At 41.5% G+C, this 22,293-nt stretch overlaps 1 protein-coding gene across 3 annotated transcripts in view; it reads right to left on the bottom strand.

Annotated features, from left to right (window-relative positions):
- Positions 1 to 20,806, bottom strand: part of LOC137533838 (T-cell surface glycoprotein CD4-like) — an 85,331-nt gene extending 64,525 nt beyond the window's left edge. The window contains exon 1 of one of the 3 annotated variants that reach the window (XM_068255084.1): positions 20,759 to 20,806. The gene's annotated coding sequence lies outside the window, so the exon portion shown is untranslated. Of the gene's footprint in view, positions 1 to 14,536; positions 14,649 to 20,758 lie in introns of those variants that run through there. The other 2 variants (XM_068255085.1, XM_068255083.1) reach the window with 2 other exon arrangements.
- Positions 20,807 to 22,293: the final 1,487 nt, after the last annotated feature.

Genomic DNA, 22,293 nt, shown 5'->3' with positions numbered 1-22,293 from the left:
GGTTAATCCAGAAACTGTAACTAACTAGTTTCACTTTCAAAAATGTTTAAAAACAAAAACAGTCAGAGTTTCATAAGGGGCTGCCCGCCACCCAACACTTCACAAGAGAATCTTCTAGTGTTGGGGGGTCACACCAGACCCTCCCAGTCCTTGTGGGATCCGCTCACTTCTCCTGCATGACCTTCAGCCAGGGCAAGAGTTTACACAGAATGGGGCACAGAAGTGTGGTATGGGTGATTCAGCTTTTGAGTCAGTTACTGTACAAGGTTAACTCTCCACTATGCAGTGGTGTAACTAGGGGGGCCCAGGGGTAGGTGTACGGGGGAGGGGGCTCAACTACTAATCTTCCCTTTCTCTATTACTTCAGATCAGGTGTTTTTGTGGCTACACTTGGTATGGGAGTGACGATCCTGATGGTCACACTTGTTTTATGAGCCTTGTAAGATGGAAGATGGGGCCCCAGGCTGTGGGGGGTCACCAAGACAAGACAAAAGAAGGGTTGTAAACATTAAGGAGCCCCATCTAAGTTTTCCTGGGATTTCCCATTATTTTTAGTTAAGCTGCTGCCACCAGGATACGCCAGTGCGAATTTACGCATCATAGTTCGTAGGTGAAGTTTCAAAGCTTTGCTTATGAATTTACGCGTAGCAAAGTACCGCTACGCGTAGCTGACGCCCACTATGCGTAGTTAACATGTGTATTGCGTAGTGAACTACGAATGCTTTACTCGCGTCTAATTTTCCCCATGCGGTTGCATGCTTAGAAATTTACGTATTGAAAAGGGGAATGTACGCATAGAAGAGTTCCCTAAGCAATTACTGAAGAATTAATGCGTAAAATGTTCTGCATACGGGCATAAGCATCCGCATACACTACGCTTCACACTACGCATAATTGCGTATTTTAACACGTAGTCTATGAAATGCATACGAAGCGAATATTTGATTTCGAAGCCGTAGTTTGGCAAAACATAATTGCGTAAAACTACGCGTAGTTCCAGCGTAGCGAAGTTGGCTGACTACGACCATCCCTGGCTGCCACCACCATGGATAAAACTGGGAGCACTTCAGAAAATCAATGACTACAGTATATGCTTTAGAGGAATTTATAATATTGTTTAAAAATATAAATATAAAAACAATAAATATACTTTTTTACAGAAATAATTTTTCCCCAATTAGAAAATAGAAAATAACATTTAATTATTTTAAGAGCTCCAGTTACTGGGGTGACTGGTAAAGAGTCATGGATGGATAAAGATCTTATTTTATTGATGCAGTAAGGCTACATTTACATTATGTGCGTAACACAGATGCTCTGTTGCACACACAATACATTATTTCATAGCATGGTCAATTGCTATGGAACGCAAGGGTCTTCATACATGTTATCCAGAAATGAGACAGGGGCCCATATGCAATTAACATTTTCCCCTGAGTTTTCTCCTAGGTTATATGTTTAATCCTGTCAATAAAATGTCCTTTAAGCCAACAGAAAGCAAGAAAATACTCAAAATAATTTTAATAGTACTTTTTCAGCAACTTTTTAGTACTTTCTCAGTTGAAAAGTGCTGGAAAGATATTTTAAATAGAAGATGAAAAATAATCTCCTAGGAGAAAACTAGGGAGAAAAAGAGAATTGCACAAGGGCTTTTGTCAACAAAATGCCCTTTAAACCACCAACAAGCAAGAAATTGCAAAGTACAGAAAAGTTATTTTAAAAAAAAAAGTTGAAAAAGTATCTCCTATGAGAAAACTCACAACAAAAAGATAATTGCAAATGGGCCAGGATGTTTTGCACAACATGCATATGCCCTTATTCAATTAACGTTTTCTCCTAAGTTTTCTCTGTTGTAATTTTTTTACTTCAATAAAGCTGGCATGTTGAGCCAAAAAAAAATATGTTTTCCCTTTTCAAAAATATTTTAAAAATACTTTATAACATGGAGTGTGTTAAAACGGACACCCACTGCTTCTGCCAGACACTGTATCACATTTAACACCATTATTCTTGTATCCGTAATGCAAATAGCCTGTTCCTTGGCGTATTTACCGACTCTTTTAAAGATGTGAATCAACCAGACTAGAGAGGCTTTTAGAAACTTGTGCTACTGATAGAGACAAAAACAATTTTGAAAGGTATAAATGATTCCAATTGAACGCCCAGTCCAACGACGCACCACAAAGTTCCCCTTTAGTGGTTCCCCTTTAATGGTTATCGACTCCTTCCTAAATACTAAACTGGAAGATCACATCAGCAGGTAGAGCTGTGAACAAAGTGAAAATTCTTCATTCGTAAATTAATACTATCCTTGTGTAAAATATGTTTTAGTACTGACTCTAATAATCAAATTAAAAAAAGGAAATATAATCACTATATTTTTTTAAGATAATTCATTATTAGTAAGTTAAATTTGGATGAAACTCAAATTTCATTTCTGGTCTAATGCATTAAACACAGTATAAAAATAATAGTAAAAAAAGATACACATGGTTCTTAAGCTATTGGAAGGGTTAGTGCTCATTCCTCTACTTTATTTTGCTCAGTAATTACTTAATTACAAGACAAGCTGATCATTTGTCCTGCAACCAACAATCTTATCAAATAGCTGCAGTCAAGTGTAAATATGCTTTTTTTTTACATCAAGACAGTTTTTTGGTATTTTCTACTCATTTTTTGCTGTGTTTTACAGCAAATGTTCAATCAAGTCAATTGTATTATTTACACCTCAGAGTGTGTGGCCTCCTTTAAGGCTTCTTGCACACCAAGACGTTGCGTTAGGTGCCACGTTAAGGTCGCATAACGTGCACCTAACACAACGTATGGTGCTGCAAGAGCCGACGGTAGAGTGAGCCGCGTTAGGCGGCTCGATTCCTATAATGTCTCCCAGAGTGGCGCTGATTGGCCAGCGGGACCACGTGATGCGGAGCGAGACACTCCGCATCACGTGGTCCCGCCGGCCAATCAGCGCCCGCCAGTGCAGTGAATATTAAGTAGCCATGTGCGCGGCTACTGTAGCTGGTTCTCCCCGCCTCCTCTCCGCCCCCCACTGCGCATGTGCAAACAGTCTAACGCAGCTATAGCCGCTCCAACGCCGTAGCATGCTGCACTTTGCGGAGAACGTGCAGCGTTACATGTAACGCAACGTGGGCTGTGTGAACAGCCCACTTGTGTTACATTGCTGTGCGTTGGGGGAGCGTTACAGGCACACTAACGTGCGCCTGTAACGTCTTGGTGTGTAAGCAGCCTAAAACTCATGCCATCCCTCTATATACATCCTACAGCATTCCCGCCCCTGCTCCATAATAGACTGGATGAGGACCCACAATCTTGTGCTGCTCCTGTGCCATTTTTAGCTTCACCACACTTAAAAAAAGCCTTGCTAGCCAAGTATAAAAAAGCCTTGCTAGCCAATTATAAAAAAGCCTTGCTAGCCAAGTATAAAAAAGCCTTGCTAGCCAAGTATAAAAAAGCCTTGCTAGCCAAGTATAAAAAAGCCTTGCTAGCCAAGTATAAAAAAGTCTTGATAAGGTCCAAAAATCACTTGTGTATTGACCATGTCTCAACTAACCTTTATACTGGGCCAGGACTGTGAATACTCAGGCTACGTTCACAGTGCTGCTTTGCGGCATAACGGGTGCTTTGTAAAACAGCTTGCTGTATGGCAATGCACCACTTATAGTGACGGTCACAGTGCGGCAGGTGCATTGCAGTACAATAGAGCATGGGATCGTAACACATTGTGTGCAGTGCATTATCGCACAGTAGGAGTGAAACATAATTTTCATTAACTGTATGCTTTATTGGCTGGATGGATAGTGGCTGGATAGTGTAATGGTAAAGGGCTCTGCCTCTGACACAGGAGACCTGGATTCAAATCTCGGCTCTGCCAGCACGTATTCAGTAGGAGACCTTGGGCAAGTTTCCCTAACACTGCAACTGCCTATAGAGCGTGTCCTAGCAGCTGCAGCTCTGGCGCTTTGAGTCCGCCAGGAGAAAAACGCAATAAATGTTCTGTGTTTGTTTGTTTATTGTATCTGAAGCAATGCGCGGATAAAAAAAAAAAAAAAAAAAAAAAGACAAACACTTATATAGCGCTTTTCTCCTGGCGGACTCAAAGCACCAGAGCTGCAGCCACTAGGACGCGCTCTATAGGCAGTAGCAGTGTTAGGGAGACTTGCCTAAGGTCTCCTGCTGAATAGGTGCTGGCTTACTGAACAGGCAGAGCCGAGATTCGAACCCTGGTCTCCCGTGTCAGAGGCAGAGCCCTTAACCATTACACTATCCAGCCACCACGTGCATTGCCGCTTTTCCGATCCGTTGCGTTGTGTTCCTGCTCTTACAGGGAGCGCAATGTAACGGCCACTGTGAACGTAGCCCATCACATTTATAAAAAGCTAAACAAATCCATCTGCAAATAAATAAATAGGTTGTGTTTTTCTTCATGATTTTTAAAGTAAAGAACTAAAGAGAGTGGGGGGAAGAGAGTTCCCCACTTCTGAAAATTATCTTCACATTTTGGTCACTTTAAAGGACCACCCCAGCAAAAAAAGTATGTAGTTACGATCTCACGGAACCAACAGGTTTTGAACTAGTCTATCTCCTCATGGGGGATTCTCTGGGTTTTCTTTGTTTTAAAAAGCATTTCCTGAACAGCCATTTAACTGCCAAAATAGGGTTCCAGCTAGCCACCCTGCTCATTTGCACACTATTTTGGCAGTAAGACTTAGTAACTGCCATTGAGGAAATGCTTTTGAAAACAAAGAAAACCCTGAGAATCCTTCATGAGGAGATGGACTAGTCCAAAACCTGTCTTTCAGATTTTGAATGCTTACTTTTTTTTGCCGGAGTGGTCCTTTAATGTAAGAAAACTGGGCTTCTGAATGTGTTGTGCAGCTGGTCAGGGGTAGCTGGAGGTAACAGGGCATCATAGTGGTGTAGTAGTTAGCACTCTTGTCTTGGTGCGCTGGGTCCACGGTTTGAATCCCAGCCAGGGGACTATCTGCATGGAGTTTGTATGTTCTAACCGTGTCTATGTGGGTTTCCTCCGGGCACCCCAGTTTCCTCCCACACCCCCAAAACATGCAGATAATTTAACTGGCTTCCCCCTAAATCGGCCCTAGACTACGATACATACACTACACAATATGACTATGGTAGAGACTAGAGCAGGGGTCTCAAACTCGCGGCCCGCGGGCCATTTGCGGCCCGCGATACAATATTTTGTGGCCCCAAGGCCCCAGAGCTTGTAGGGGCCCCCAGTGGCTACAAGAGGAAAAAAAATTTTTTCAAATCGGCCTTATAGTTTTTGAGAAAATCGATTTTAAAGTTGCAAAGGAAAAAAATACACATTTAAAAACCCGCCGACTTTAATGGTTAATAGCAAATCCACCTTAAATGCTAGAAACCCTAAATTTGCAGGATATGTTAAGGAGATCATTAGGAATAAGAGGAAAAAACAATTTTTCAAAAAGACCTTATAGTTTTTGAGAAAATCGATTTTAAAGTTTCGAAGGAAAATAGTATACTTTTAAATGCGGTAAATGTCACTTTTAGTAGCAAGCCTAACGGTAGTGTAATTTTACATGTATCAAAAGAAAGAGCAATACATTTCCTGACAGAGTTTCCAGGGGGTCCATACGCAGCCGCAGCGCTTTGGCCAGGTATCGCTATACAGCCGTAATATGGCTGTATGAAGATTCCTGGCATTTTTTCCTATTTTCCCAATTTTTTTTTTTATGTTTAGAGTGGGCGGGCAGAGGCGGCGATCCGCCGCGATTGACGTCAGGAGGGGCAGAGCTGAAGCTGAAAGCTCTGCCCCTTCCAGGAAATGCCGGCGGATTGCCCCCGGGGCAATTTGGGGGCTCTGCAGCCCTCGTTTTGCGGCGGGGACACGTGAACTCCCTTATGCGGCCCAGCCTCATCCTGACTTTGCCTCCTGCGGCCCCCGGGTAAATTGAGTTTGAGACCCCTGGACTAGAGTGTGAGCTCCTCTGAGGGACAGTTAAGTGACAAGACAATATATACTCTGTACAATGCTCCGGAAGATGTAGGCGCTATATAAATACTAAATAATAATAACTCGCAAATCCTCACCCAACACAGTGGAGAACTGAGATTGAGGCAGAATTGGTTTTCATGTCATCCCACAGATAAAGCGGGGAGACTGAAGCTACCAGGCTATGGGTGACTATAGATAAGACTCAGCCTGGAAATAAATCCCATTTCACTCATGATCTTCCTATTCTCTGCAATGCACAGCTTCATCTGTGGTGAAAAGGAAAATGATCAAAACAGACAGAAGTGTTTGGAAGTCCCGTTTGTGTGCCGCCGCTTCTTGATGCCAGTGAGAGTATTTCCTATCAGCAGTGCTGAGAAGGAACCAAATTGCCTGAAGTAATTGCCCGGGGTTTGGACCCCATTAGCAGAAGGTAACTTTGAACACTGAGAGGATAACAAAACTTCTCCTGACTTCTTCACAGTCACCTGACAATTAGCTGTGGGTTATTTTATCCCTGTCCACAGCTAGAGACGGGACAATGAGCTGCCGTTAGGAAGGTGGCTGAGGAACACTTATTAGGCATGCTGAACCTTTAGAATGTGTTCTTTTTAAATGTAAAGCACTTCTGAGGCAGAAATTCAAAGGCAGCAATTTCTAACATTTCATTCTGTAGGATTTCACCTCATGCAGCACGTATGCCGCATTCACCACAAAAGAGGAACGACCGAACAAACTTGAGGAATGGAATTGGACCCATATTTACTGACACAGGTGAGGTGCAGTCGCCATTAGCAGCTCTGTGCCCAGAAGCATAACTGCTGGGTGAGGAGCTCGTGTAACTCCAGGACTCGGCTCAGGCCTGTGCGGAACTCTAACGTCATACCCTTCCTCACTCTGATACAGAGACCCCCAGAGCAGGCGTTGCAATGGCCACATTTATCATGGAAGGTCCTGTCACTGGAAGGTTCCGTCATGGACTTTGCAATGGACCGATCCCAGAACTAGCAAAATCCTTATTGCGGTATGTCTGATAGTTGGAGGTTTCCAGCATAAGTACAGTCTGTGTGGTGTATTGTGTACATGTTGGATAATAATGCTGAAGAGATTAAAATAGGTCTGGGGTTCGTATATCACCAAGTATGGCAAGTGTTAAGGTTGAGGATATTGTGTTGGTTCTTGACTTGTATATCGGCTACAAGCATGGCAGGGGTTAATGCTAAGGGGATCGTGTTAACGCCTCCCACACACGTACAAGGCATGTCAGCTGGCAGAATTGGGACACGATCCCTCTGGTGACATTGCAGGGCTGAGGATGTACAGATGTGTCATTAGCTAGCCTACAGGCCAGCAACATGTTCTGTTGCTATGCGAGGGGGGGTTTAGTGGAGGTTGTGGCACAGGAGTGATGTCACGCGGGAGCCTGGTGAGTGGGGAGAACATTGCTTTCAGCCAGCGATCGGCCGTATCAATCAGCCAGGCTGATTGATGGCTGAGGCATCGCTGGGCATTGGGGCCAATACCTTTTAATGCTAAGAAAACAAAAGTGTAAGCTTTTGGATAATCAAAAGTACACTATCAAGTGCAAAAAACAAAAATGGTACTGATCTTCCAGTGCCTACATACTTTTGTTCCCAGGGACACAGCTTAACTGGTTACTTTACCAGTGTGAGACTTCAAATTACATAGAGTAAAGGCCCATACACACGTCGGATTTTTGCGAATGACCCGTCGTTTGAACGTTCCGTCGTTCCGTCGTTCGCACATCAAATCCGGCGTGTGTACAGACTATCGTTCGGGTGATAAGACTGGTTTTCAGCGATCCGCCGGGCAAGACCAGAGAGATTAAATGTATACACTGGTTTAAAACTATAGATAAAGGTTTGACAAAAAGCAATTTTTTATGCTCATGATGTTGATGGTATTTAATTGGCACCTTTCTTTTCAGCCTAGAAAAAATATTGTATTTACTCTGTTTCTAATAGCAGGTACACACCATGCAATTTCTTCTCAGATCGATGGGTCGAATCAATAATTTGATAGGTCCAATCAGGTTTCCGATTTTTTACAGAAGTGATCGGAAAATTTATCATAGAAACGATTGGAAATCAGAGCCGACCTATCAGAAATTATCGATTCAACCTATTGATTTGACAGGAAATTGAATGGTGTATACCAGACATAATTGTAGAATTATCCTGCTAGAGCATTTTTTAGCTATAATGACTAAGGAGTGTGAATGTGCTTTGATATACGTGAGCTAATTGCTCTGTCCAGTATGCTTATTCTTCAATAAAAATTAGACTTTTAACCAGCTGGTTAAGTGGACCTTCCTCCTTTTCCCTAGTAGTATACCAGACATAAGTTAACCTGGGAGCTCTAAATTTAGGAGTCCTAGGTAAGTATGTAAGGATTAAGTAAACAAAGGATGTTATCTGTTTGTCATAAATACCTCACAACACATGAGGGATTAGCAAACATTCTTGCAAGAACCCTTTTGGTTTCCCGTTGCAATTATTGCATCTGATTGACACTTATTGAGTTGAGGCCTTACAGATGATTTAATCCAGTTGTTCTACATTCCTATCACTCCGGCATTCTAATGTCATCTATAAAGCATTGCGTTGTGTGTGGACCAGGCAGAATGCGTTTGCTTGTGTTCAGTGGCATTTAATTACACACAGGAGAGAAAAAAAAACATATGAAAAATTAATTTAGTATTGATGTTTTTGATTGGCACTAATTAGGCGACTGAGACAATCGATGCTGTAGCAGCAATTATCCTGCACAACCCCGGATGCAAGTCATTGGTATGTACATGCTAATATAAGGACACAAGGCCCAAACACAGAATATAGACTGCATACCTAAATTAGGTAACCTAACAACTACATACAAGCTACTGTATGATACAAAAGAAACCCTAAGCCTAAAAACAATTAAAACAATATCTCCAAAACAGCAGTATATCACATATCACACAATATAAACATGATTACCGTACATATCACACAATCTGGAAATACATTTTGGTACGCAGTCTATCTTTCATTAGTAATTACAGTACAACCAGAGAGAAACAATAATAATAACATCAGTATAACAGTAATAATATCTTGCGGTAGTAATTACAGTACATCCAGAGAGAAACAATAATAATAACATCAGTATAACAGTAATAATAATAGCAACCTATAATGCAGTGAATGGAATTCCAAAAAGGAAGAATAGGACGCCCATATCACATATCCAGGGGTGCTAGCAAAAATAGCAAGTACTAATGTGAATGGATGAAATACATAATGAAAAAAATCACAAATAAGGCCAGGGAAAGTGAGTAAGGACGAGTTTTCCGCACCGGCTATTACACTGCGTATGCTGTACTTGCAACCCACCTTTACCTAGATACACACAAGACAAACAACATTTGTATTCCGCTTTTCTCCTGGCGGAGTCAAAGCACCAGAGCTGCAGCCACTAGGGGCGCTGAGTAGGCAGTAGCAGTGTTAGGGAGTCTTGCCCAAGTACCCCTTGCTGAATAGAAGCTGGCTTACTGAACAGGAAGAGACGAGATTTGGACCCTGGTCTCCTGTGTCAGAGTCAGAGCCCCTAACCACAGTGAGTTTTATATATCCTATATCCCTGACATACTACACGATAAGGAGCTCCAGGTGTCCCTGTCACTTTTTTTTCATTCTCCTTTGGAAGGTCTTCGGATCCCTCTGGTCACCAAACTCCTCCTTCAAAGTGCATAAACCTTCATGCATTCTAAGGGTGGCCACTAACTATCCAATCTTTTTCATCCAATCTTACCAAATCTATGTAGTAGAAGAGTAAACTGAGTAGATACTATAGGCAGTCCCTTATATTACATAGAAATAGTAAGATTGGATGAAAAAGATTTGATTGTTAGTGGCCACCATTAGGGCCCTTTCCGTTTTGTTTTTGAAAAGGCTTGGGATTTTCCAAACACAAGAACAGTAAAGATAAAATTGGAATTGTGGGAATACATTCATATCGAACGCGCTTCCAATTTCCTAAAAAGGCAATCGTAGTCCTGTTGCATTTTTCCTGTTTCGATTGAAGCCAACATAGTGAAAATCGCAAAATGCAAAACGTGTTTGTATTTGCGATTGCGTTTTGTGATTTTTGTGTGTGAAAGAGCCCTAAGACAGGTCCTCACCCCAGCCCAGCAGGCTTGATACACTCTAAAGCTTTGTAAAGAGAGTCTTCCAGAGCCATAGCTATGGGTGGGCAAGCGGGAACACATGTCCCTTGGCACAGCACTGTAAGGGGCGCAGAGCATGGCCATCGCACCCCCAAGTGAATGAGAGGCAGCTGGCAGGCTGCCTGAAGTGCCCCTGTTTCTCCCCCTCTCTCTCTCTGCAGAGGAGTGCAGCAGCAGAACAAGGGGGGCTCATCTGGCTAACTATAGTGGGTACATCTGGCTAACTATAGAGGGGAAGGAAGGCACATATGGCTATCAAAAGGGGGGTGGGGGCACATTTGGCTAAACAGCATTTGTACATTTGGCTCCACCCATGACCATGACCACATTCTGATGCGTGGCCATGCCCAATTTGTCCAGAGGGGGGCACAAAAACAGTTTTTGGCCCCTGGCGCTGAAAAGCCTAGCTACGCCTCTGGAGTCTTCTCTACAGTATTAGCACATTCAAGTCTATTAGCCTGTATTTATCATTTAGAAATGAGAATTGCTGCTGATTGCTGAATAATGGTGTGGAAAATATTACACATTTATGCAACACTGGCATATTTTCTGAAGCACATCATGCATCAAATTCTATTACCCCTTGTACTTCAGTAGTCATAATCTAATAACACTCCCATAGGGGTTTACGCACTAAACTGCATTAAAGTGAATGTAAAAGCGGGGGGGAAAACACGAACAGGCACTTACCTATAGAGAAGGAGGGCCAGGCTGAGGCAGAGGCGAGAGAGGCTCCAGCCTCAGGGCGCAGTGCAGGAAGGGCATACAATTCAGTCAGCTATCATTCCTCTATTGTGTTTGTGTTTGATGCAGAGAGAAATAAGAAAAGGGGATACATGGCAGTGACTGCAAGCCAGATAACTAGAGATTAAGGTGTTGGAAGGGAGGAGGGGGGGGGGGGGCTGCTGCGCCTTTTAGGCCCCATTTACACTTATAACTGAAAGCACAACTGATTTTCAAAGTAAGTCCCATGTTTCCAAATGGCACACTTCACACTTAATGCATTTTATCTGAAATCTTTTTCACAATGCACTGCTGAAGAGAAGAAAAAAACGTATACCAACTGATTAAGTGTAAACAGGGCCTTAGTCTAATAGCAATCAGTGCGTGACAGCTGGGGTGGGAGGGATGGAGGGGCGCACTTTGGTGTCTCAGCCTTGGGTGCTGGAGGACCTTGTCCTGGCTCTGGGGAAGGCTCTGGCTCCTATATGGTTCTCATGGTTCCCTTGTTCCAGTGCTGTCTCCCCTGGTAGCATAGTACTCTGTGCCGCTGTGGGAGGCTTCGGAAGTCTTTGGGAGGCCGCACTAGCGCGCTCTCTCGCGTGCTCACACATGTCCAGTACAGAGCCGCCCATCTATGGGAGCACTCGGGGTCCTGAAGACTTCCGAAGACTCCCGCATTGTCCGATTAGAACTGCAATGACGGTGCTGGAACGAGGTGACCGTACAGTGGCGTAGCTAAGGAGCTGTGGGCCCCGATGCGAGTTTTACAATGGGGCCCCCCAGGCACTCTATACATAACAATTGATACGGCGCACCAAAACCTGCCAATGGCAGCTACAGTGTCAGAGGTGCAAGAAGGGGATGGGGAAGAGCTTGTTAATGTTTACCACTACTCAATGTATATATAGAAGTGATTATTATGAGCACAGGACCAATAGAGAACTAATACTGTAGTTGAGGGAGGGCCCTTCGGGGCCCCTCTGGCCCAAGGGCCCCGATGCGGCCGCTACCGCTGCACCCCCTATTGCTACGCCCCTGTGACCGTAACAGGAACGAGAAGGCTCTATAGGATCCAGAGCCTTCTCTCTCCTTAGGTAATTATTTGTTGTTTTTTTTTCAATTTACATCATCTTTAAGCATTTTCAATTGATTAAAGGCCCAAATCACATATGATGTTAAAGTATATATTCTATAGGAAAACACTTTAGAAATGTCTGTCTTATTTAAAACATTTTTAAGGAATTTTGATGTGAGCAAGCGGTATATAAACCATAGTCATTTTACTGAAAAAAGGGTACTGATTCAATAAACGTTTTCTCTTGATTTTTCTCAGAGGAGGCAATTTCTCATCTTTAAAGGTGTTATAGCGTAAATGGGAAAAGTAAAATCAAAGGTATGTACGTTTTTAACAACGTAATTTGAGTTTGTTTGGCTTTTTTTGCCTGCTGTTGAGTATGAGTAACAATGTATTTTATTGATAAGGTGCAAACACATTTCCAGTGAGAAACTTCAGGAGTAAATTTTATTGAGCTGGGGTCAAGAATCAGATAAAACGATGGTCCAGAGTCAATAAACATTTTTGATGAATTTCCTCAAAAAGGAGGTGTGTGTTCATTTTATTTTATTTACAAAATAATTTTTTAGTACCTGGTAGCTTCTTCTAAAGTACGGTTTTACTTTTTGCTAGCTGGGGGTTGAAAAGGTCATAAGGCATGAAAACATCTCCTGAGAGAAACCCCAAGAGAAGGGTTGAAGGTCTCAGTGAGATACGATAACACTTGGCAATAGTTTTGCACATCAGCAATGTCTGTAGGTGAATGCAGAACATGACGATCATCTGTGGGCCTTTACTGATCTATCTCTGCACACAACTAAAATAAACAAGGACCACAGGAGCTGCATACGGAAGACCACCATTGTGGACTGTATAACACTGCCTAGCGCTTCTAGGGATACACCATAACTTCTTCCCCAACGTGTTAATCATACATAGTTTGTTTACGTATTTATATTTTCAATTCTCATTTCTGTCTCCTGTACCCCCTCCTTCCCAGGTAAAATGTGTTTTGGGCTGGAGCCTCTCTTTCGTTATATCTTATTATTTCTGCATCAGCTTTGGATCCTGTATCACCCTTATTTGTGTCATTTCTGTTATATGTATGTATAGTACATTTTTTTGTCAATTGTACACCACAAAAATAATTCAAATTTTATATTATGCACAAATTGGTTGAGTCCAACATGAGTGCTTCATCTTGTCCAGCAATGATGTTGATCCAGGGATTTTATCTGATTGCCATCTGGAGTCGGGTAGGAATTTTTTTTCCCATTTGGGGCTAATTGGACCATGCCTTGTAAGGGTTTTTTCGCCTTCCTCTGGATCAACAGGGATATGTGAGGGAGCAGGCTGGTGTTGTGCTTGTTCTCTGGTTAAACTCGATGGACGTATGTCTTTTTTCAACCAAAATAACTATGTAACTATGTAGCACCAGGTAGTGCCTGGGATTTCATTGTGATTTGGTGGTGATCAGTTGGCGAGGGCAGTAAAAATAATTATGGTAATAACGTTAATAATTTTTTTAAAAAATCTGCTCAATTTACACAGCTTCTAATTAATTGTTTTAAGCTTGCTAAAGTTCATGCAAAATAAAGGTAAAAAAATCTGAAAACCTGAACAAAAGTATTTTAGAAAAATTATACTGTTCAGGGATTGGACATTATATCATTAAAACAAAATTCATTGAATCGTTTTCAAAATGTTTGACAGTAAAAAGGATGTCCTCGTCTCTCCAGGTCTGTCCTAATTTTCTGATAACAGCATGAATATTAGACAGCATGCTTAATGTTGATAATAATAATCCTGGTTTGGAACAATTTTCCTATATTTTGTTTAGTAAAAGATTTAACAAGATAATAATAAACCTGACCAAACGCTGCAATAAATTTGCAACCACAGTAAAAATGACGCAAGTGCCCCATACAGCATTCTCATCATCGAGTGTAAACAAACACCACTGATTACAAGGAGGAAGAATATACTGTACAAAGCTTGTAATCTGATAAATTATTAGCCATAATTAGTATTATAATCATTATTATTATATTTTTTATGAAGCACCAACACATTGTCCAGCATTGCTGCTTAAATGTAAGTTGTTGCATTTATAATTCTACAAACTGTTTAAACTGACTTGCCCAATACACAGGATTAAAATTGTTACACTTTACAGCCTGATTTTTTTGTTTCGGTTTCTTTATCGTTTTGTAAATGCATTTTTATTTTGCAGTGTTGTATTTTTATACTGCTTCTCACTTATGAATGATTCTTGTTGAAGACTATATTTAAATGTCAGGGATGTCCATATACAGCACCAGGAGTGGTCACGGGGTACTGAATAAAATCGGTGGCATCCCACTGTGTGGGACTAGGCTGGAGTCTCCCTCCTCTACAATTTTACATACTCTAAAATAAACTTTCATTTCAATTTGAAATTCAAAAAATAATTCTCAGAATATTTACAAGACCGGATGTAGCTGCGTTTTAAACCAGTGTCCTTATAATTTTGTTATTGCCAAAGAATATTTACCTGAAGAGGGGTTATTGACGGTGGTCCCAACTATCTGTATAATTCCAGATATGACAGTTCCCCTTCGTGAAGCTCAAAGACGTGTAAATATAATTGTAGCTTTACGAAGGCCTCAGTAGTACCGCATCATCATCCGGCTTCCAGTTTCTGCATTTGTTTTTTTGCGAGAGTATGTCGTGATGTTGTGTGAGGTTCTGTCTGACTGCCAAATGTTCCTGTGGTCTAATCAATGGTCCACGTGAGCGTTAGTCTTGGTAGTTTGAACAAAACCAGGATTTGGCCCCATTCACCGAGACCTAGATGATCCTACTGAACTAATGAGTGCAGACTTCATTTACTGCTAAACAAGAAATATCAAACTAGAGCTGGGGAAGCCGGTGAGACTCTTGTTCTTCGTATGATGATTCATATGCTTCCTTTAATTTATGAATACAATAGAGTCTCAGTGATCTATCACCGATCGGCTTTCTGGTTGCTTGAGATTCAATGTTAAAAATAGGCCCAGCTAATAAAGTACTATGCCCCACTCTACATACATAGCATGAACTCTGTAATCAGGGGCGTAACTACAGGGAAGACTCCCTGCAACTGCAGGAGGGAGCCCCAACTACAACTTTACTCTCTCCGATAAAGGGGTCCCTCCTTCAGATCAGGTGTTTTTGTGGCTACACTTGTTATGGGTGTGAAGATTATGATGTCCACACATGTTGTATGACCCTTGCAAGATGGCCCCCCAGGCTGTGAGAGTCACCAGGGGTAGGCAAGGGAAATGGAGTGAACATTGTTTGCTTTTATTACACCCCTGTCTGTAATAAATATTTAAATACAGTAACTGAACGTATATTAACTTTGACAGAACCCAGTCTTTAAACAGCAGAGCACAAACAGCCTAAGGACTTGGCCTTCACCACTGTGAGTACTGCCAGCCATTTGTTACTACTGCCGGCGATTTGTGAGTACTGCCAGCCATTTGTGAGTACTCTCTGCGATTTGTGAGTACTGCCAGCCATTTGTGAGTACTCTCTGCGATTTGTGAGTATTGCCAGAGATTTGTGAGTACTGACGGCGATTTGTGACTACTGTCAGCGATTTGTGCTGGTCGGTGGAGACTGCTGGTTACGTAGTTGAGTTCTGGACAACTGAGACTCTACAGACTGTCTAATATAGACGCTTCCATTTTTTTCAGTTGGATTTTGCGTAGACAAAAATATTTCATTTACTATTGCAAACTGGGCAGCCATCAGGAGAATAAGGGCAATACTCCTTTCCTGGGCCCAATGAGGCTCAGAACTTTACCTTATATGAGGATTCTAAGGAAAACCAGAATCATAATCTGTTGGGGGCCAACAATTATTTTTAATGGTGGTTTTCAGTTCTATTTTAGTGGGTGGATAGTGTATTGGTTGAGGGCTCTGCTTTTGACATAGGAGAACAGGGTTTGAATCCTGGCTAGCATCAATACCTATTCAGTAAGGAGTCCTTAGGCAAGACTTCCTACCACTGCAGGGTGGCTGCAGCTCTTGAGTGCTTTGAGTCTGACTGGAGAAAAACTCTATAAAAATGTTTGGATTATTATTAATATTAACTTAAGTCTAACGTTTTGGAATTAAAACACTCTTGCCTTGCAGCCCTGGGTCTCTGGTTCAAATCCCATCTACTCAGAGTTTGTATGTTTTCCCAGTGTTTGTGTGGGTTTCCTCCAATCTATCCAGTTTCCTCCCACATCCCAGATAAGTTAATTGACTACCCCCTAAAATTGGCCGTAGACTTTGATGGACACACGACTGTGGCTGGTATTAGATTGTGATCTCCTCTGATGGACAGTGATATATAGACACTCTGTAAAGTCCTGTGGAAGATGTTGGTACATTATAAATAATAATATAAGGTTGAAACTACGTTGTATTTTTTAAACACAATGACCAGAATACATGGCAATTTCCATGGACAGACTTTGCTTAGATCAGATCTCCTGAAAGGACAACTGAAGTGAAAGGGATATGGAAGCTGCCATATTTATTTCCTTTTAAACAATACCAGTCGCCTGGCTGTCCTGCTGATCCTCTGCCTATAATAATTTTAGCAATAGACCCTGAACAAGAATGCAGCAGATCAGGTCTAACCTTGTTAGACCTGGAATGGCCCAGCCAGAATCCTGACTTGAATCCAATTGAGAATCTGTGGAGGGAGCTAAAGATCAGGGTGATGGCAAGAAGACCCTCAAACAAAAAGATGAATGGGCAAAAATACCTGTGGAGACATGCAAAAAGCTGGTCTGCAATTATAGGAAGCGTTCAGTGGCGTAGCTAAGGATCTGTAGGCCACGATGCAAGTTTCACAATGGGGCCCCCCTAGCACTCTATACATAACAATTGATACGGCACACCAAATCCTGCCTATGGCAACTACAGCATTAGAGGTGCAAGAAGGGGATGGGGAACAGTTTGTTAATGATTACCACTATTCAAAGTATCTATAGAAGTCATTATTATGATCACAGGGTCAATAGAGAGCTAATACTGTAGTTGAGGGAGGGCCCTTCGGGCCCCGATGCAGTCACTACCTCTGCGACCCCTATTGCTACGCCCCTGGAATCGTTTGATTGCTGTAATAGCCAATAAAGGATTTTCTATTGATTATTGAGAAGGGTATGAATAATTTTGGACTTGACACATTTTTCTCAAATGTAAATAAAAGCTGAGAAATGTTTTTTTCCCCACAATAATTCCTCTTGTACATCCTCCTATTATCTTTTGGGAGACACCTATGTCTTTTCCCATCAAAAAAAAATACTTGCTGGTTGAATAAACGTAACTTTAAGTCAAAATTTGCCAGGGGTATGAATAATTATGGGCAGCACTGTATATAGAGTGGAGTATAGTACTGTATTAGCTAGGCCTAGTTTTAACAATAATTCTCAATCAACCAGATAACACACTTATCTGGCATCAGCCCATCCCTGTCGTTGCTGGATAACCAAGACTCTACTGTAGTAACTTACAGAATGCAGTGTGGTGCAGAGTGTATAGAACCAATACATGATGAATTAGTGGCTAGCACTCTTGCCATGTTGGACCGGAGTCCCGTGTTTCTTGTTGATCTTTCAAGTGTTGCAGTTTTCTCCCACATCCCTAAAACATACTGTTAGGTTATTTAGCTTACCCTGAAGCTTGTTCTAGAGCATATTAGGGGGCATTGGATGATTGTGACCCCACAAAGATACTTATTTACATACCTACATACCTACGCTAGATTGTCACTGTTAAGACTCATATCCACTAAATGTTTTTTCATGAATGATTTTACTCAATGAATGATTTTTTATCACACACAAATGTGTTAAATGATGTTTAACTATGCGCAACACCCGCGGCAATCGTTCATTTTTGAACAACCGACATGTCCATTTAAGTCGTTGAGTATCATTCTGATCCTCATTGGCTTGCACGGGTTTTGCCACGATCATGTAAATGATTTGTTTTGGCTGATTGCAGATTCTGACAGATGGATTGCTGCCAAAAGATCGTTTCCACAATCCATCTGGATACACCTGCCTGTGGGTATGTAGCTTTAGGGACGATTGTGCATGATAATCTCAGGGGAAATTCTAGCATCCATCAAGAGACCCACAATGCTTTGTGATAAGCCATGATGGTTAGCCGAATGACAAATGACGATTGAGCACCTTTCCCGCTCTTCCCGCTGCAGATGCTCCTCACTTGTCTACCGCCCTTCGCCTCCCTTCATCTTTCCATAGAATATAGCAGGCTGCTAGGCTGTAGCTGAGAAATAATGCCACCCCAATCAATCAACAATCATTATGAGCAACAAAATAATGGACGCATGTACGAGAGTCATGTGAATTGTTTAAAGGGCCACTATGGCGAAAAATTTTAAAATTTAAAATATGTGCAAACATATAGAAATAAGAAGTACAATTTTTCCAGAGTAAAATGAGCCATAAATTACTTTCCTCCTATGTTGCTGTCACAGTAGGTTGTAGAAATCTGACAGAAGCGACAGGTTTTGGACTAGTCCATCTCTTCATGGGGGATTCCCAGGGATTTATTTATTTTCAAGAGCACTTGCCAAAAAACTGTGTAGCGACTAGCGAGCAGGGAAGCTGGCCAGCATCATTGTTTAAATTCTTTTTAAGGAATATATTTATAAAGAATAAAAGCTGAAAATCCCTTATGAAGAGATGGACTAGTCCAAAACCTGTCACTTCTGTTAGATTTCTACTGCCTACTGTAAGTGACAGCAACATAGGAGAAAAGTAATTTATGGCTCATTTTACTCTGGAAGAAACGTACTACTATTTGTCCAGGTTTGCACATATTTTAAATTTTACAATTTTTCGTCATAGTGCCCCTTTAATGTTTTCTGTAAAGTGCTGCAGGAAATGTGTCAGTGCTATATACATGTCATGTGTAATAATAATAATAATAATAATCCACCAAGGTGAAAATATTCTACAAGTTACACACAACATTTACGCTGCAACCCTAGTCCACCATTGGCTGCAGTCTCACCATAGCCAGTGGACCCCTTCATGATCAGGCTCATTCATAAGATATCATAGGAGCAGGCCTTTCACTAGTGAAATATTGTACAATCTCCATACAGCCTCTGGACATATCTAACATTGATTATAGATTGTATGGCCTGCCTGCAGCCAATGTACCAGGCTACCATTTGCTTGCATTGTATGAGGTCCACAAAGTACAATAAAATGTATCAATAAACTCATATTATACAACTTCCACCATTACAGTACACATCATGTACACCACCTACACTACAACCTCTGGGCCTGTCCACCATAAAGTCCATATTCCACAGTCCTGGAAGCCTGCATGTATTAAGCACTTGTCCACCACCTAACACATATCATACAGAGTTCTTACCACCTGCAAATCTCCCATAACAAGAGAAAAGGATGGAATCAGAAACAAAACAATGTAACTGATATTTTTTCCATCTTCATGGCCCCAACTCTGGATTGTGTTGAGCAACAATTCAACTTTCTATGTAGACGCATGAAAAGGAGACGTCTAACAGTACCGAGTTCTTCACTACCCATTCTCTACCCTCTGCCCAAGAAATCATCACATGATAGTTTGCTGATTATAACACAATAGATGAAGGCTCACAGTTCTTGGCTTGTTTACCGTAGTTCACCCAAGCTGAAGAACACTCGAGAACATAAATGATTCCGCAAACCTACTCTGAATTTATTGTAAATTGTCCACCGGGTGAGAAAAGTTTGCTACCCTCACCTGCATTATATCAGACCATAGTCAGAGCAGCCGAAATCTCAGTGAATAAGTGGTTGTGTGATTGGTGATGCGTACTTCCACACCAGCAACAATTTTTTCTTAGGACAATCCAGATCCATTTAAAAGTAGTCAATACAGGTGTAATCACTCAACATTTCAACAAACGTCACTATGTTTCGATATAACACAGGAGCTGCCAACTCTAATGAAAGATGATGTGTAATAAATCTATCCCAGGCTATGAGAGCACTTTTGTGTCCTAGTAACATCCAGACTTGTCCAAGCTTAATAAATCAAATAATCTTGGCTATATATAGAGAAGATAACTTGTGCCAACACATTCAGTGACCATTCTGGATGTGCTGCTCAATCAAACATCATCTAACAGAGTTCTGGCTTTGTAGATATAACATAACACTATAGGCCATATGCAATTCACTTTTTCTCTTGAGTTTTCTCCTAGGAGGTAATTTTTAATCTTATCTAAATAACTTTTCAGCACTTGGCAATTGAATAAAAGGTCAAAACGGTAGGTAAAAAAAGTGTTCTCAACGTTATTTTTAGTATTTTATTGCATGGGGGGCATTAAACGTATTTTATTGGTAAGGTCTGAAAACATCTCCTTGAAGAAAACTTAGGAAAAATGTTAATTGGACACTGGCCTGTATATAAACACATTTTGTTGCTCTGGCCTATTAATCAACAGAAATTGTCTGAATTATACGATTTGAATCTGTATAAAGAATACACATGTGCTTGTTCTTCAATGACTGCACTGACAAACCTTCAGATATCATAGACTTCAGAATAGGTTACAGACATTTTTAAACTCTGTAAGAGCGTGACTGTATACAGAAGAATTAGCAGCTAGAGAAGCAAAATACCGAATACAGAAGAAGCAGAGAGACGTGATAAAGATGTGAAGAGGGAGGACGTCTCTTACCTGCAGGATCTGGGGCACAGATGTCTCTGCTCCTGGGCCTTCTCTTCCCTTCGGGTTTAGATCGCTATCCTCCTCCCACCGCACACAGGAAGCGCCTCATCTGGGGCAACAAGTCACTTGGCAAACCAAAAACGACGAACAGCTGAGAGTAAAACATAGATAGATACACAAAAGATGAGAGCGTATTACAATACTGTTCAGTGATCCTCAGCTAAAAACCAAAGAGGACTTATCCAATCTGTCGAGTTTCCTGGTCCTCACATTTCACACACTTGCTCTGCAGTGCTCAGGGGCCATCATATTTGTCTCCAAGTGCTCAATCTGATGGGCTGCCTATTTTGTTGACCTGTTCAGTCTGGTTAAGCTAGCTTGTCAGATTATGTTACCATAGCCAGAACCTAATTTTAATCCTCCCTGCCTGGTGCCTGACGGAGGAGCTTTTGCTAGCTGAGATTTGCTGACAGTAACTCCTATTGATTGTCTGATGAAGTGGGTTAATGCCCTTGAAATGCATTGCATTTTTAAAGTGTTAGATTACAGAATTTTTCAACTTGTTATTGACTGTTCAAGTCTATTTGGGGTGGTAAGTCCACCACTACCTCCCATCTTATACTGTTTTTAATGTGTTTTATTTTACGCTGGCGCCTCTGTTCTATAACTAATCAAGTATTCTATCCCACCCCTGATGGAGGGATGTTAACCCGATCTGTTTCTGCTACAGAGAGAGACTTTTTATCCCATGTGGGGTCGGGTCTAATTTCCCCACCTGGGAGGGAATACAGCGGTTGCCTTAGCAGTAACCCACCTTTGTGAGTACCTCTCTTCTCCCATACCTACTGTAAATTGCATTGTGCTAACATACTACACCATCTGGTGCTCTCAATTGTTCCTTTGTGTTTTTCAAATAAGTAGAAATAAAGCAGTATAGCGGGTTGCCTGCTTGGAGCCTGGGCTTCTTGTACATGTGCACTCAGTTACTTGCCATCTGCTGATACCTGTGCACACCACTGAGTATGAATCATAGACATCAAACAAATGACAGCACTCATAGGCTGCAACTGAATTGTAGACCAATAGAGGCATGCAGAGCCCCACAGGAGCTAAATGCATGCCTTGAATGCAAATCAGATGCAAATCATGTACTAGTCCTAATCTATCATTTGAATGCAAATTGATGCACATGGATGCAGCTAGCCATAAGTATATTTACATGAGTTCTGTACAGCAGGAGACATTGGCAGCGCTTCCAAACAGAGGCTGCACCCGAATTGATTACCTGCAATGGATGTGCAGAGCTCCACAATTGTGGACTAAAATACACAACATGCATTCAAAACAGGTACAGCAAAGGAGGACGTCAGCTTCAGTATAAATAATATGTGCACAAATTATTCCCTACTAGACTTCCCCACGGCGATGGCGGGTTCTCTCGGGGAAGACCTACCGCTAGTCTTCCGATAAAAACACAATTTTTTCCTAGTGCTGCTAGTCATAAAATGGTATACACATTTCTCTCAAACAGACATCAAACAAAT

Source organism: Hyperolius riggenbachi, chromosome 10 (assembly GCF_040937935.1).
Source record: "Hyperolius riggenbachi isolate aHypRig1 chromosome 10, aHypRig1.pri, whole genome shotgun sequence".
Lineage (NCBI taxonomy): Eukaryota > Metazoa > Chordata > Amphibia > Anura > Hyperoliidae > Hyperolius > Hyperolius riggenbachi.
The sequence above is the reverse complement of the archived record's forward strand: the minus strand, read 5'-3'. Positions and strand labels throughout refer to the sequence as shown.